This window comes from Dermacentor andersoni, chromosome 8 (genome assembly GCF_023375885.2).
Source record: "Dermacentor andersoni chromosome 8, qqDerAnde1_hic_scaffold, whole genome shotgun sequence".
Lineage (NCBI taxonomy): Eukaryota > Metazoa > Arthropoda > Arachnida > Ixodida > Ixodidae > Dermacentor > Dermacentor andersoni.
The window spans coordinates 59,103,295-59,118,840 of NC_092821.1; positions in this window are offsets into that span (position 1 = coordinate 59,103,295).

The window sequence follows — 15,546 nt, forward strand, 5'->3', positions numbered from 1 at the left end:
CTACTGGAAGAACTAAATTTGGCTCTGATTACAATTTCATATAAGTCGCGTCCAAGAACGTTACTAAAGATCAAATTCAGGGTATGTACGTGTCAAAACCAGGGCACGTTTATGAGGCACGCCGTAGTGAGTGACACCGAAATAATTTTGGCCACTTATGTGCAGTGAACGCACGGTGCGCAGGTTATCTTGCATTTCGTCCGCATGAAAATACAATCGCCCTGGTCGTAATTCGCTCCCGCACCCTTGGGCTTAACGTTATGGCTGATGTGTATGCGAAGTTGGAAGTGCGTGTGCATGGATTAATTACAGGTTTTGTAGTCAATTACTTAAGCAACGTTACATAGGTTTCCGCTGTCTCCCGCTTGAACAAAATGCCACAATGCATTTAGAGCGGCGGTCTTCCTTTATTGAAGGACCTTCTATTTTCTTGCACAGTGGAAAGCCTACCAGTTGTCGACACGTGCAATGGTACCTCTGGAAAGCGCGTAAAAGTTTTTTAAAACCATTTTTTAATCTGCGTATTCTCTTCTTAGACCTGTGTACGGACGCCGGCAACATTGATTACTGGACGCGCTAGCAACCTCGGAGCTCCTGCATTAATGGGCCATACGGTTCAAGTGACTCCATTGCTTTGCACAAGGCGGCGCCACTTTTCCACACGCACTCGCTGAAAACTAAATAAATTACACTTTCGCGCAAGTAAAAGTTAACCGAAGAGCACGAAATACAAAATCATGCAATACAATAAAGTATCCAAGCAAAATATATCTCTACGTATATAAAAACGTATAGTAGCAAAGCGTAAAACCAACAATGGAAAAAATGACATCCTCGTTTTCAGTGTTGCAAATATGGAATGACCTACTACATTCACTTAACAGTTATTGACTTGGAATGCATTCAGACATTAATTGAAATGATTTCTTTTGTGTAAACAGTTTCAGGCCCGATAATGTGCGCTGCTCTATAGTTGTGTTGCTTGATATACAGGATGTTTCAGCGGACACCTTCAAACATTTTTAAAGGCTGCCTGTGGCAGACAGACCAATTCTTGTTAATGAGCTGGTCTACACAGAGGCGGGCATAAGTGCAAAAAAAGTGCAATGGCTCGGCCCCATCAAATCCCTCTCCACTTGAGCGTGCTCCTCGCCTCTTGTCAGCCAATTAGAAAAGATAAGCCGCTCAGCGTAGGCAATGTTATTCGTTTTTCAAGCAAACAAAAGTGGCCTTCTATGAACGAGGGGCGCGTTTGATTGGTCTGTTCAGACAACCCTGTGGGTGGCCGCCTGATGCTTGCGTCGGCGGTTACACAAATTTGATGTCGAGAGATTTGAATAAACACATTTTGGGATAATTTTACGTTATAGGGCCTCAGGCACCCTGAACCCAGTAGTACAATGCTTTTTTCATTAGGTCATGGACTACTCAGTGATCCAAGTTGGCGGGAAAACCGCTAGAGACACAGACGCAGAACACACAGGCAGTAGCCTAGACCCCAGACAGTGCGTGAAGTATCCTAAATATCAGAATGGCGGCAAAACTCAACGCGGGGCCCTATAACGTAAAACTATGCGAATCTTCTTTTATTGCCATCTCGTGACGTCAAATTTGTGTGACCGCTGACGCAAGCATCGGGTGGTGACCCGCAGAGTTGTCTGAACAGCCCAATAAAGTGCACTCCTCCTCTATAGGAGGTCACCTTTGTTTGTTTTCAGCACTAATAACATTGCCTACATTGAGCGGTTTTTGTTGCGTAATTGGCTGACAAGAGGCAATGAGCACGCTCAAGCGAAGGTCTCTTAGGGGCCGGGCCAGACCAGTGAAAATAGATAAACGGATGAAGAGGTCGTGACATCGGCATCTACGATCGGTCCACTTCCACTTCTTTTGCTTGCGGTGGCTGTTACAAAATTGCGGCAGCGTTCAGCGGAAGGTTAAGAATGCCGGTAAAACGGATGCTGAGCAAAAAGGAGTAGGTAGAGCGATACAGTAAACGTGCCGAAAGGGATAGATCATGTTATACTGCCACGCGCAAACTTTTATTGCACGTAAATAAATCCATCCTCTTTGGCAGGTATGAGTAGCCAGTGCCTGAGCGATCGGCGAGCAGCCATCTTCTATTCCTTTCGGAACTGGGCAGTCTTCGACAGTTCAAAAGATAAGAAAATTCAGTTTTGTTCAGCATATTATTACATCTTTACCGCATACACGGGCCCTATAACGTAAAACTATTCGAATATGTTTTTATTCCAATCGCCCGACGCCAAAATTACGTAACCAATGACGCAAGCATCGGGCGGTGACGCGCAGCGTTGTTTGAAAAACCCAATAAAACGCTCTTCTCGCTTATAGGATGTCACTTTCTGTTGCTTTTATAGCGAAAAGCATTGCCTGCATTAGGCAGTTTTTCTCGTCTAACTGGCTGAGAAGAGGCGCAGAGCACGCTCATGGAGAGAGTTACGATGGGGCCGAGCCAGCACAGTGAAAGTAGATAACCGGACGAGAAGGGTGGTGCCGGCGTCAGCAATTGATCCCCTTCTACTTACTTAGCTTACCCTGACTGGTAGAAACCGCGGCGGCGTGCAGCGAAAGGTCAAAATGCCACTAAAACGGATCCTCAGCACAGTAGAATTGGCCGTGCAGTGTCATATTGACACGTGTACTTATCTTTATCGGGCGACCACGTTTCGCCGACTGACAAATGTTATCGCACAGCGCGGGACGCGCCTGCATGTATCCGAAGTTTCTGGAAAGTTACCGATGCTTCCATCCGCTGTCTGTTGTCGCCGAACCTTATGTTATCTGATTTCATCGCCTGACGCGAATGGTGTAGAACTTTGTGGAAGGCACGCGGGTCCCAACGATTAGTCTGGAACATTCGACGACTGCTGTATAAAAGCCGACGCGCTTGACCCGCTCAGATTTTCGACGACCGCCGACCGTGTTCGCCGCTATCGTTGTGTTATAAGTGTAGCCTGTTTTGTGGGCACAGGTTCGCCCAATAAAGGTTAGTTTTGTCGTTCACAGTATTGCTGCTGTGTTCTTCAACGTCACCACCACGTGACATCTGGTGGAGGTGCTTGTGCGTTCATGCACCGAATGCCCCCGCAAAGCCGCGATCCAAGCCCGAAGCCCGAGGACAAAACCGACATCGCGCAAGACCAGCGTGCTAGCCGCCGACTGCAGGGGCTGCCCCCAGAGCACGGACTTCTACCTGAGACGAGCAGGAAGATTGCCACCAAGTCCACCCCAATGGCAGCGCCAGCGTCCCCCCTCGTGCTGCAGCAGCCCAGGGAGCCTCCGACGTTCCGCGGTTCATCATTCGAGGACCGGGAAACCTGGCTAGAGACGTATGAGAGGGTCGCTGCATTTAACAGCTGGAGCAGCGACGACAAACTGCGACATGTCTTCTTCGTATTGAAAGACGCTGCCAGGACGTGGTTCGAGAAAAGAGAAGCCACCTTAACGACCTGGGACCTTTTCCGAAGCGGCTTCCTGCACACATTCACAAGCGTCGTACGCCGAGAACGAGCACAAGCACTACTAGAAACCCGAGTGCAGCTGCCTAATGATACCACCGCGATTTTTACAGAAGAAATGAACCGCCTATTCCGCCACGCCGACCCGGAAGTGTCCGAGGAAAAGAAAGTCCGGCTACTGATGCGCGGTGTAAAGGAGGAACTATTCGCCGGTATGGTACGAAGCCCACCGAAGACTGTCGGCGAGTTTCTTCGTTAGGCCACTAGCATCGAGAAGACACTGGAAATGCGGAACCGGCAATTCAACCGCCGCACGAATTCGACAAGCTACGCCGGAGTTAAGTCACTGGCCACCGACGACCTGCGCGAGACTATCCGAGCGGTCGTGCGGGAGGAGCTACAAAAGCTGTTCCCGTCATCACAGCCTCAAGTGGCTTCGATTGCCGACGTCGTACATGAGGAGCTCCAACAATAACTTGGAGTAGCCCCTGAATCGCCGCAGCCTCAGCCGCAAGCGATGACGTACGCCGCCGTCGCCCGCCGTCAAGGTCCCCCTCCACGACAACGCCGGGGCCCTGTAACGCCGCAATTCCGTCGACCACCGCCGCCGTCGCCAGCACGCCCACCCGTCGCCCAGCGCAGCTACCCGAGGAAGACAGACGTTTGGCACGCTTCTGACCACCGTCCGTTCTGCTATCACTGCGGATAAGCCGGGCACATCTACCGCCGATGCCCATACCGGTAGATGCGACTCCGAGGGTTCGCCGTTAACGCGCCGCGACCACATATTGGCGAACGACCTCGCGATATTGCCGACTATACCTCGCCGCCACTCAGTGGAACCCTCGACGACCGTCTCGTTCGCCGTCACCAGGCCGCTACCTGTCACTGGAGCGCCGACCATACACCGGCCCAGCCCGGAGCCGCTCTGCGAGCCCATATCCGGAAAACTAAAAGCAAGAATGGGTGGAGGTGCGGTTGCTGTTCATCGAACTGACGAAGATCCTCCGCCGCCAACAAAGACGACAAAACACGCAAGAACAAACCAGGAGATTAAGACCTGTAGTCGTACCGTACTCTTACCGCGTAGCCCACAGCCTGAAAAAGGTCGCGAGTAAATTCAAAGTCCCGGTTGTTTTCTCAGCCCCTTCAAAACTTGCTACATTGTGCGCCCGCGTTAACAACCAAAAAACAGAACGCGCGACCTGCGGAACCCAGCATACCAATCCACTTGTCAGTTGCAAGGAAGGGGTAGTTTATCAAATTCCGCTCTCATGCAAAAAGGTTTACATAGGACAAACGGGGCGGTGTCTAAATGAAAGGCTAAAAGAACACGAAAGGTCACAGGAAAAAAGGAACTGGTTCCAATATGGCCATCCATTGCAAAGAGTGCGGGTGCAAGCCTCTCCTAAGAGAGACCATCATTCTGGACAGAAGTCGAGACAGCGTGGCCCGTGAGCTGAAGGAAGCCTTCCACATTAAAGGGAAGGGCCTTGAATGCGTAAGCGAACCATCAAAAATTCTGTATAAAAGTGAGATGTAATTTTTAGAAGCCCATAGTTAAAACTGAGCATGTTGCTGCGCCGCCTGCGCCTGGTGAATATTCCTAATCTTTTAGTATTTTTATGGGGTACTCCCTTACGGCGGTGTTTGTGTATCGCGTAACCATTTTCATTTATAGTCATTTGGCCCTGTACACCACGTGTCATCTTCACGAACGTCACCTTCACAATCGTTCTATCACCTTTTGCCTAGTTACCATGTGATGTTTTGACAATGCGCGAGTTGCGCCGCCAAATTTGCGTATATATATTTTGTGTTTCCGTCATTAAAGCATCAGTTGTTAGTAAGCGCTCGTCCGTGTCTCTTCTTCTTGTGTCGTCTGTTTGGCGCTATAGTACTTCAGTAATATGCATCAACTAGCCCAACAAAAAGTTCTGCTGGAATAGAATAGTTCAGAACAGTCTTATGTTATAGCGTCCATCGACAAAGATATCTGGCAGCAGAAATTTAATAATTCTGAATAATTGAATTTTTCGTTGCTGTGTGCTCTGTCTTAAAGATATGTTTGGCAAATATGTATGTGAATGATATGTCGTGCTGCCTTGAACTGTAGGGGCGCAGAGGCTTTGTCAGGCATTTTGCCTTAACCTCTGCTCCCTACAGGGAGAGAATACGTGAAACAAACAATAAATACTTCTAATCCCACACCCAGCGTTGCCTTTGTAAAGTTAATGAAAAATCTCAGTAACTGTCTCAAATAGTAGGGGACAACACCACTACTGGGGAATAGGTTTGGCAAAGAATGAAGGCTAGAAGAAGAACACTAAAATGTACGCGTAGCCAGCTCAACGACAGTAAAGATAACGAGCGGGAAGTGTTAATGTTTTTCGAGCGTCGTGCTTTAATGTGAGCCTACCTGTCCTGTTGACCTAGACTCAGGTGGTTAGGCCGGTGTCCTCCAGAAAGTACAGTAAAATGTGAACAACACAGCTACGCCGGGCCCATGGCTCGGAAGAAAACAGATCCAGAAGGATTGCCGTACGGAAATTGAGGCGCCAGAAAGAAGACACGATACAGTGGGCGCCGTTTGTTGGGTGTGAATTAGGTGCATATTATAAGAGCATCAAGTGTTGCCAGAAAGATGCGTTAGAAGTGTTTTCAGTGTCCTTTTGGGTGGTCATAGTTATCGCCTCACGGACTTCCTTCTTTATTTTACGAAGTCTCCCGCCATCGTCACTGCTCATCGAAATGGAGAATGCAGCTATATTATTTGGTGATCCTTGAAGTTAATATTCTTACGAGTTATATTTGCTTGTCACCAGACTAGTGTTCAATGTCCACATGTAAGCGTTCCGGCGTTATAACGGAATCTAGTAAGGTCAAAAAATACTGTGGTGTTCAACCAGTTCAACTTCGAATAAAGAAAAAAAAAAGTGAAGTGACGCTTCACATTCCGTGTATTGTGGCTCTTCGAATAATCGCGGGACTCAAAGCAGAAACAAGACTGGCCGCACATGTGATGGCAGTCCCTGCCTAATAACTGGCGTTTGCAATAAAGCTCTGTGTATAGCCTCTGTCCCCAACTCACGGAGAGTGCGGGTGGCAAAATTTATCTAACGGGAAACTACGACAAAAACGAATGCCATTCCCGGCACACGAGTACACCTTCTATTCCCTGCATACTATTAGGGAAAATTTCTTCGGACATTTCACTAACATACTCACCGTTACGGGTGTCAGAGCAGTACGTTGAGTAAGACTTCGGCAAAAAAATAGGAAAATGTACCAATTCGAAAGCAGCCTCACCCAGAGTAGGCGCCTTTTTTTGTAATCGTATGAGCGTTTACCTTTCATGGTAAGGTATTTCTGCAGTGCACAAAATAAAGGCAGGCCTCCTTCCTAAAGGTTCACGAAAGAGATATCTTTAGGAATATGTATATCCACGACACATTCGAATAAGAAATCTAAAATTGTCCTATTTCATTCGGATCGAAAAGTAATAATATGATTTGGTCCTCAAACGAAATAGTCACAATTTCAATATACGAATACATCTCGAATACTTTTTGAACACTGTATGCGACGTTGACTGTGCGTAACAAAATGAAATTGATGCGAGACTGACAGTTTTCATCTCATGCACACTGAATATAAACGTGGTATGATAAAAAACGTATATATGAAAGGAAACATAGTAAACACCACTGCTCGCAATAAAATGATGTGTAGACAGGGAATTCCGCAATAGGTATTGTTTGGCACTATCTAGAGATGCACCACTTATGTCTTTGCATTGAAGTAGATTAAAATACGTTTCATTGGAACATACCTTATCAAATTGTGGCACCATGTGCCGCGACGATTTGCACTAGAGAAAACCAGTTTTTTTTTCACTCTGCCGACATATGTCCTTGCGACGTATACAAAAATACTACATATTCTAGAAGATTACATTGTTAATCTTTAATGATTATGCATAACCGCGTATATTCATGAGAACCCTGAGCCTGCAATCATTGTGCTTAATTATTCATAATGCTCCCTCTGTGCTCTTTATTGATGCATGTGTTGTGATGTGCAATGCAATGACGAAAACTTCCTATTGTTGTGAATACCAGGATGTTCCAAAGTGTTTTAGGGTGAAGATGAAAAGTATTTACAATATTATTACGGGGACGTTGGGAGTATAAGAGTGTATTAGGATGTATATACAAGCAGAGTCAATGGGGTTAAAATGGCTGACTAGTAGCAACACGCAGCAGCCAGCATCTCGCGATCTTCTTCTTCCTCTCTCTTCTTTCGTCCTTCCGTAACAGAACCCCCGGGTGGTGAAGCGCCGCCTCGGTGCATGGTAACCGAAGAACTGCGAGCCAAGTATGGCTTCAGCCGCGAAACGTGCACGACGTCAACAGGCGGCGGACTTGAGGATGGATGAAACTGTAACGGCGTGATCTCGTAATCGACGTCGTTAACTTGACATAGGGCTTCATAAGGCCCTGTGTAGCGAGAGAGAAGCTACTAGGAGAGTCCGACCCGTTGACATAGTGACCAAAGCAGCACCCAAACACCTGGGGCGAACTGAACATCGCGAGGGCACCGGTCGTAACGCTCATTTTGCAGATGCTGTAATGCTGATAAGCGAGATGAGGCGACTTGACGCGCCATGTGAGCGCGATCGATGATTTAACGAGCGTACTCAGTGGCAAAGCGCGGCACAGTCGGTAGGATAGTGTCAAAGGGCAAAGTGGGGTCGCGACCACACAAAACACAAAAGGGCGAATACTCTGCGGTATCATGTCGGGACGAGCTACACGCGAATGTCACGTAGGCCAGCGTGGCGTCCCAGTCGCGGTGATCGTTGGAAACGTATATCGACAGCATCTCTGTGAGTCTTCGGTTGAGACGTTCCGTAAGACCGTTCGTTTGTGGGCCGTAGGCGGTGGACAGCTTGTGCTCAGTGGCACAAGAGTGGAGGAGGTCGTCCACAATCTGAGACAAGCACGAGCGGCGGCGGTGTGTGAGTAACTAATGAGGTGCACCGTGCTGGAGAATGACGTCATGAAGGAGAAATCGGTGACGTCAGTCGCAAAACCAGTCGGTTACGCTTTGTTATCGGGTAGCGTGTCGCGTAATTAGTAGCGACAGCGATCCACTTATTCCCTCTAGTCGTCGTCGGAAAAGGGCCAAGCAGGTCGAGGTCAATGCAAAAGAATGGTTCAGAGGGAACTTCAATTGGATGGAGTCTGCCAACAGGTGGGAGGGGAGGTTTCTTCCGGTGCTGACACAATTCGGAAGTTCCGACATAACGACGCACAGAGTGGTAGACACCCGGCCAGAAGAACTGGCGTCGCACGCGGTCGTATGTACGCAAAACTCCGAGGTGTCCCACCGTCGGGACATCGTGACGTTGTTCGAGAACGACGGATCACAGATGACGAGGAACGACAAGGAGTAACTCAGGGCAGTCAGGGTTGGTATTGCGGCAGTAGAAGATGCCGTCAAGCAGCACAAACATGCGGCACTCCGGCGATGATGGACTGTAAGGAAGCGTCGCGTTGTTGTTCAGTGCGCATGTCCGCATGTCGCAGCCGTCACGCAGGTCACCGGATCATGCGCAACAGGATCGGGACCATACACGGGGTGACGCGAGAGGCTGTCAGCGTCCTTGTGCAGACGTCTAGACTTATAGTTGACAACAAATGAAAATTCCTGGAGCCGCAAAGCACAGAGACCAAGCCGTCCTGTGGGGTCCCGGAGGGAAGACAGCCAGCAGAGGGCGTGGTGGTCTGTAACGACTGAAAACGTGCGGCCATACAAATATGACTGAAACTCGGCGACAGCCCAAGGTAAAGCCAAGCACTCCCACTCGGTGATGGAGTAAAATCTCTCAGCAGATGACAGCAGGCGGCTGGCGTAAGCTATCAGGCACCATGCTGCTGTTGGGCGAGAATGGCGCCGATGCCGTGGCCGCTTGCGTCAGCGTGGACTTCGGTCCGTGCAGATGGATCAAAGTGGACAAATATTGAAGGGGTGGTCAGAAACCGGATAAGAGCTGCGAACGCGTGAGCTTTCTCAGGGCCCCATGAGAACGGCGTATTCTTCTTTAGAAGATCTGTCAAAGGCCGAGCAACATCGGCGAAGTTTTTGACGAAAGTAAGAACACAGGCCGACGAAGCAGCTCACGTCAGAAGCAGAACGTGGCACAGGGAAACTGCGTAGGGCGCTAACTTTTTCAGGATCTGGTTGGACACTGGATGCGTCAACGAGGTGTCCCAACACAGTAATCTGACAGCGCCCGAACTGACCCTTCATGGAGTTCAGTTGGAGGCCGGCTTTCCGGATAACCGCAACAATGGCAGCGAGTCGGGTAATGTGGCTGCCGAACGTGGGAGAAAAAAACAATAACGTTGTCAAGGTAACAGAGACAGGTGGTCCATTTGTAGCCTCGCAGAAGAGACTCCATCATACGCTTAAATGTCGCAGGAGCATTGCATAGGCCAAACGGCATGCATTTGAACTGATATAAGCCATCCGGCGTGATGAAGGCCGTGTCCTCGCGGTCGATTTCATCAACTGAAATCTGCCAGTAGCCGGATCGAATATCGATGGACGAGAAGTATTTAGCTCCATGAAAGCAGTCCAACGCGTCTTCGATGCGTGGTAGTGGGCAGACGTCTTTTCCCGTGTTCTTGTTTAAATGGTGATAATCGACGCAAGAGCGCCAGGTAACACCTTTTATTTTTCACAAAGACGACAGGCAATGCCCAAGGGCTTGCCGATGGTTCGATGACCCATTGCGGGGCATTTTGTCCACTTCTGATTGGTAGACTCGACGTTCAGCATGCGATTCACGATAGGGACGCGAACGAATGGGATTCGTGTCTCTAGGGTTGATACGGTGGTGAACAACAGATGTTTGTCCTAAAAGCTTGTCGCCAAAATTAAAGATATCAAGGTGCGATTCTAGGAGGAGACGTGTGTCCGTGGCCTGTGCAGAGGTGAGGTCAGGTGCAATCATCTTCGCCAAGTCATCCGTTAGGGAACGAGGCCTGTGAGCCGCAATCGGTGTTAAGAAACCGCTCTCGGCATTCAGACTTTCAATGTCAAATTTGGAAGTGTTAGAAACGCTGCCCAAGAACATGCCGGCTGGAAGCACTTGAGGGCACAGGCTGAAATTCAGAAGTGGAAGAACGACGTTGTTATTCGTAATCGTCACAAGCGCATGCGGAAGAGCAACGTTACGGTTCAAAAGCACGTCGATGATGGGGCGAAGGACATATTCACCATCGAGAATCTGTGGTTATGGTGTCAAAGCGTCTTAAGTGACTACCTCAGGTGACAGACGCACATCTTGAAGCGAACACAAGTGTAGTGAAGCGCTGCTCGGAGCATCGGCGACTTGAGGCAGTTCTAACTGAAGAACGCCGGTTGCGCAGTCGATGAGAGTGGTATAATGAGAAAAAGTCCAATCCAAGGTTAACAATTTGAGGGCAGTCGTCGATCACAGCCAAGAGAACAGAAGTAGGGCGGCCGGCTGTACTTATAGGCGCAGTACACATTCCGAGTGCAACCAGTACGCCGCCGTCGGTCACACGAAGCACTCGGACAGCTGCTGGAATGAGAACCTTCTTTAAACGTTTACGTAGGACAGCACTCCTCACAAATACGTGAGCTTCAGTGTAGACGAGTGCTTGGACAGGTAAGTCGTCCATTATAACATCAATTACACATCTCCTTGTGGGCACAGACAGATTATTTGCTGCAGTAGTAGGCAATGAAGCAACACATCCGAGGGCTGCATTTCTCAGTTTTGCAAAAGGGTGAGGCCAAAAGCCACAGCGGACGAAAGGCGACGTGGCTGCGACGTGCGGGAACCATGGGCGATGTGCTTGCGGTAAGCGAGACTCGTGTCCACGCGGCGATGGTGAGCGACTGTACCAGGTGTTCCTAGCAGAGTTGTCGGCACTCTTAGACTCGGCGGTGGGAAAAACATTGCGGGCATTTCTATTAAAACGGCTCAGATTGGTCGGCATGCAAAGTGTTGAGGTCCACGAGTTGCGACAGTATCTGGCGGCATGACCAATGCGGCGACAGGTGAAAGATATCGGCTGGTCGTCCGCGGTTCTCCACTCAGTCCTGTTGCGATAACGCGGAGAAAAGCGTCTGAGTAGAGCGAAAACAGTAGAAGTGCGTTCGTTGGCTCTGCGGGTCGTCACAACAAAGAAAGAATGTTGGCCAAAGTCTTCAAGTTCCTGCCGAACGATGGTTTGCATGAGGGGAACTGAAAAAGGGGTAACATCAGGACTACGCGAACACGAAACCTGCGGTCGCCATCACGTCCAGTTCACGTCGAACGATTAGCACTACGTCTCCTGATGGCGACGCATGCTGCTGTGCGGGCTAATCTTCACACCTCAGCGTTGCGGCAGTATTGGGAAGTCAGGGGAATGGGTGCAGCACGCGTCGTCTATTGGCCTGCTCGAATTGTCGGCACTCTTTGATTATAGCATCAACTGTAGAGCAGGTTTTGCACATGAGCAGATTAACGGCGTTGCCAGCAGTTCCCTTGAGCACATTCCCTACCTTCGCAGCTTCTGTCATGTCTTGGTCGGCTTTACGACAAAGCGCCAGCACGTCCTGTATATACGCAACCTAGGATTCTGTGGCGTTTGGACCCAAGAGGCCAGTTCCTGCTTTGCGGCAATTTTATGGCCGGCTGCTTTGCCAAACAACTCTTAACTTCTATTTGCATTGATCCCATCTGGTCAACTCCTCTTCATGGTTTTCGAACCACACCTTTGCCATGCCTCTTAGGCAGAGCAACATGTTAGCGAGCATAAGCGCAGGGTCCCATCTGCTGATTCCATTCACACGTTCGTACATAGCCATCCATTTCTCAACGTCGGTGCCATCAGCACCGCAGAAAGTTTCGAGATCCTTGGGTTGCACAGCCAGAACCAAAGGGGACAGCGACGTAGCGGGCGATGGCGACGTTGGAGGCGGCAACGACGTTGATCCCCCGTTCTCACCGTCATTCATGATGAGGACAGTGATGCGACGTCCACTGACGAGCTCTGTTTCCAGCCGTGGTACCCCAAACCTCCACCAATAGGTTACGGGGATGTTGCGAGTATAAGACTGTATATACAATGGATGTGCAAGCAGAGTCAATGGGGTTAAAAATCGCTGACTAGTAACAACACCCAGCAGCCAGTGTCTCACGACCTTCTTCTTCGTTTCTTCTTTCATCCTTCCCGTGACAATATTTGTACTCTATCCGAAAAAAAACATTTATTATTCAATTGCATTTGACGCTCCTCACATTATTCCATTCGCATTTAATTGGCGTATGGCCCTTCTCAAAACTTCTATTCCCACATACCAGGAATACTTATAATAGCGGCGTAAGTGAATAACCTTTCTAGAACACAGAGAACCCAGTCTCACGGCAAGAAGAAGCTTCAAAGCTAGAAAAAACATAACAACGGAATACGGGTGGCGAAGCCGCCTTGAACTTATAAACTTCGTAAAATTTTGCGGCGTCTGTTTGGGCCTACAATTTTTCTTTTAGCGCATAAAATGTACTGCATAATTTTCCAAGAAAGGGAAGGACTGTACTTAGCAAGATTTAGGAAAACCTATTGAACGGCATTAGACCAAATGCAAAAAGAACCTTTCTAAAGCGTGACTTTCCCATTGGCGCACATGCGTGAAGTTTTGGTGGAAACTGGAAAATAAACAAAAAGCTGCGGCCTCCATTTTTTTCGGAGATAATGAATTTATTACCACGGCGTAACGAAAATATAATTCTTCCGGAATACTTATTCGGTACTATGGGGAACAGCAACTTCTCTAAAGACTCTCTAGCAGTTAATGTGCACTAATATTCCCCAATAAATGACATTGACATCAAGACAACGGAGTACTTATTCCATCTTAGAATATTTCCTTTGAAAACAGCGTAATTTCCCATTATGAAATATCCCAGCAGTAAATACTAATTTTGTGTTTCCTGATAAGAAACGTTCTGAGATACACGGGGATGCAATACAGGCTATGATCGGAGGATGATACTAGCAGCGGAAAACAAAAACAAAACAAAAAAACAGACACTAACTTATACAACTTTCACGATGACGTGATCGCATGTTTCGTTTGAGAGCAACTTGGCGATCTTAAGCAAATTTCTGGTATTTCTTTTACCCATACACTATGGATTCAAAATATTGGTTCAGATACTCCGTACAAAATAAAAGTTTGTTTTTATAATGGTTACGACCAAGGCAGGAACCACGGTAGAAAGTTCACAAAGCACCCCTTTTGCTCGATTTTCCGACAAGGCAGTTTGCTTGTTTGACACGCTCACTAGAAGCCTGGAAATTTATCTTAAAGCTCCCAGGTTCCTCGATGCTTGTGTGCTCGAAGTGCACTGCTGCTGGCTGCCTAGTAAGCCGCTTTCATGAAAAACCAATTTGACAGCTGCCGGCTAGCAGCAGATGGCTACTGGGAAAAGCCCCGTGCGGGATCTGTGGACACAAGCTTCGCCGATCGCAAGCAAGAAAAGAGATAATAAAGTACATTCTACCGGTATGTAGGCGCCTTCTGCTATACCGATTGTTTGAGTTGTGCTTTACACATGCAACTTGAAGCCTCGACCCTATTGCTTTCTCATTCTATGTACCATCTGTTTTTTTCTTATTCAACGCTATAGGGATGGGAGCCTGCATGGCTGTGCCCTGTGGTCGCCTTGTGTGCGGCCCTGTACGGCACTGTTGCTATGGCGGCAGCACGATGAAATCAATCTGTGCAGTTTCCTTGCTTTTGATGATAAGGAGAGTAGAATCTTGGGAGAAGAAAGAAGCCAATTATCGGTCAAACGCAGCTCAGAGATGTATTACCTGTCGCATTCATCGTTCTCCTTGTAGCTAAATTGTCACGCGGTTGCGATTTGTTGTGGTAGTCCCAGAGTCTTAAAAACTGCATGAAGGGGACAGGTGTTACAGTAATAAACAAGCGCAAGTAAATGGTACAAGGCCGAGCGTCAACGTTCCTAGTTTCAAGAGAGCTCCTTATTGGGTGAGCTTATGCCTTCTACATTCGTCTAGAGCTTAGTAGTGGCCATAGGTGGAACTGCTGCAGGTAATTGTCAAATCAAAGGGTGCCCGTAGTTATCATGTTATCTCCTATATAAAGGAATGTCATCGTACGGGCTTGAATACCTTGAGAAAATCACGCGTTTGAAAATGCGCTGCCATATTCCGAGCACTGGTCGTACGAGCCAAATAAGAGCCTGAACTTGAGCTCGTTGGTATTGCTTCATGAGACAAAAAGTGTGAAATATAGTAAAAAAGAAGTCAAGAGACATTCGATTGCCCTCAGTCGCCTTGAATGAGAAGGGAAATTAGCTGTCTCTGAGGCTGAGCGAATGAACCCTCTTCTTTTCTTTTCCGTTGGCAACCTACGCACAACTTTTTTTTTGCTACTTCTTTCGTTCTCGTCATCGTAGGTTTTGCAGTTCCAAAATTAATGCACTTGTTGGCAATCAGCGCTTAGTCCTCTCCTCTCTTGTGCCGCTTTTGTGCCGCCTTTCCGCCATGTGGACGAGCCAGTTGTTCTGCATGCAGGTGCCACGTTCGAGATGCAGGAAGCATGTGATATCGCAAGCCCATCTTGTACTACAGAATATATCTAGTAATAGCAAACGCACCCAGTTCAACAAAACGCGCGTAGCAATAACTTTCTTGTGCTACTCTGTGAATAAGGTTATCAGGTCCATTTTCGCAACGTGTATCTTTCCTCTTCCAATTTTTTTTCATCGTTTATTGTATAAGACTTTTCAACTGCAATAACAATCCTCTAGCTAACCTGATGTTTTCTTTAAACTTTATATTGTGTTTTTCTGATTTTGCTCAAATGCTTTGCAAATACAGGGTGTCCCACTTATCAAGCACCAAGATTTAAAAAATATGCCAATGCTGCGTAGATGGACGGAATCCACGTAATGTTCGCCGTCACTTGGATATAGAATATTTTTTTACTTTCCGCCCAATTGTATCATAAG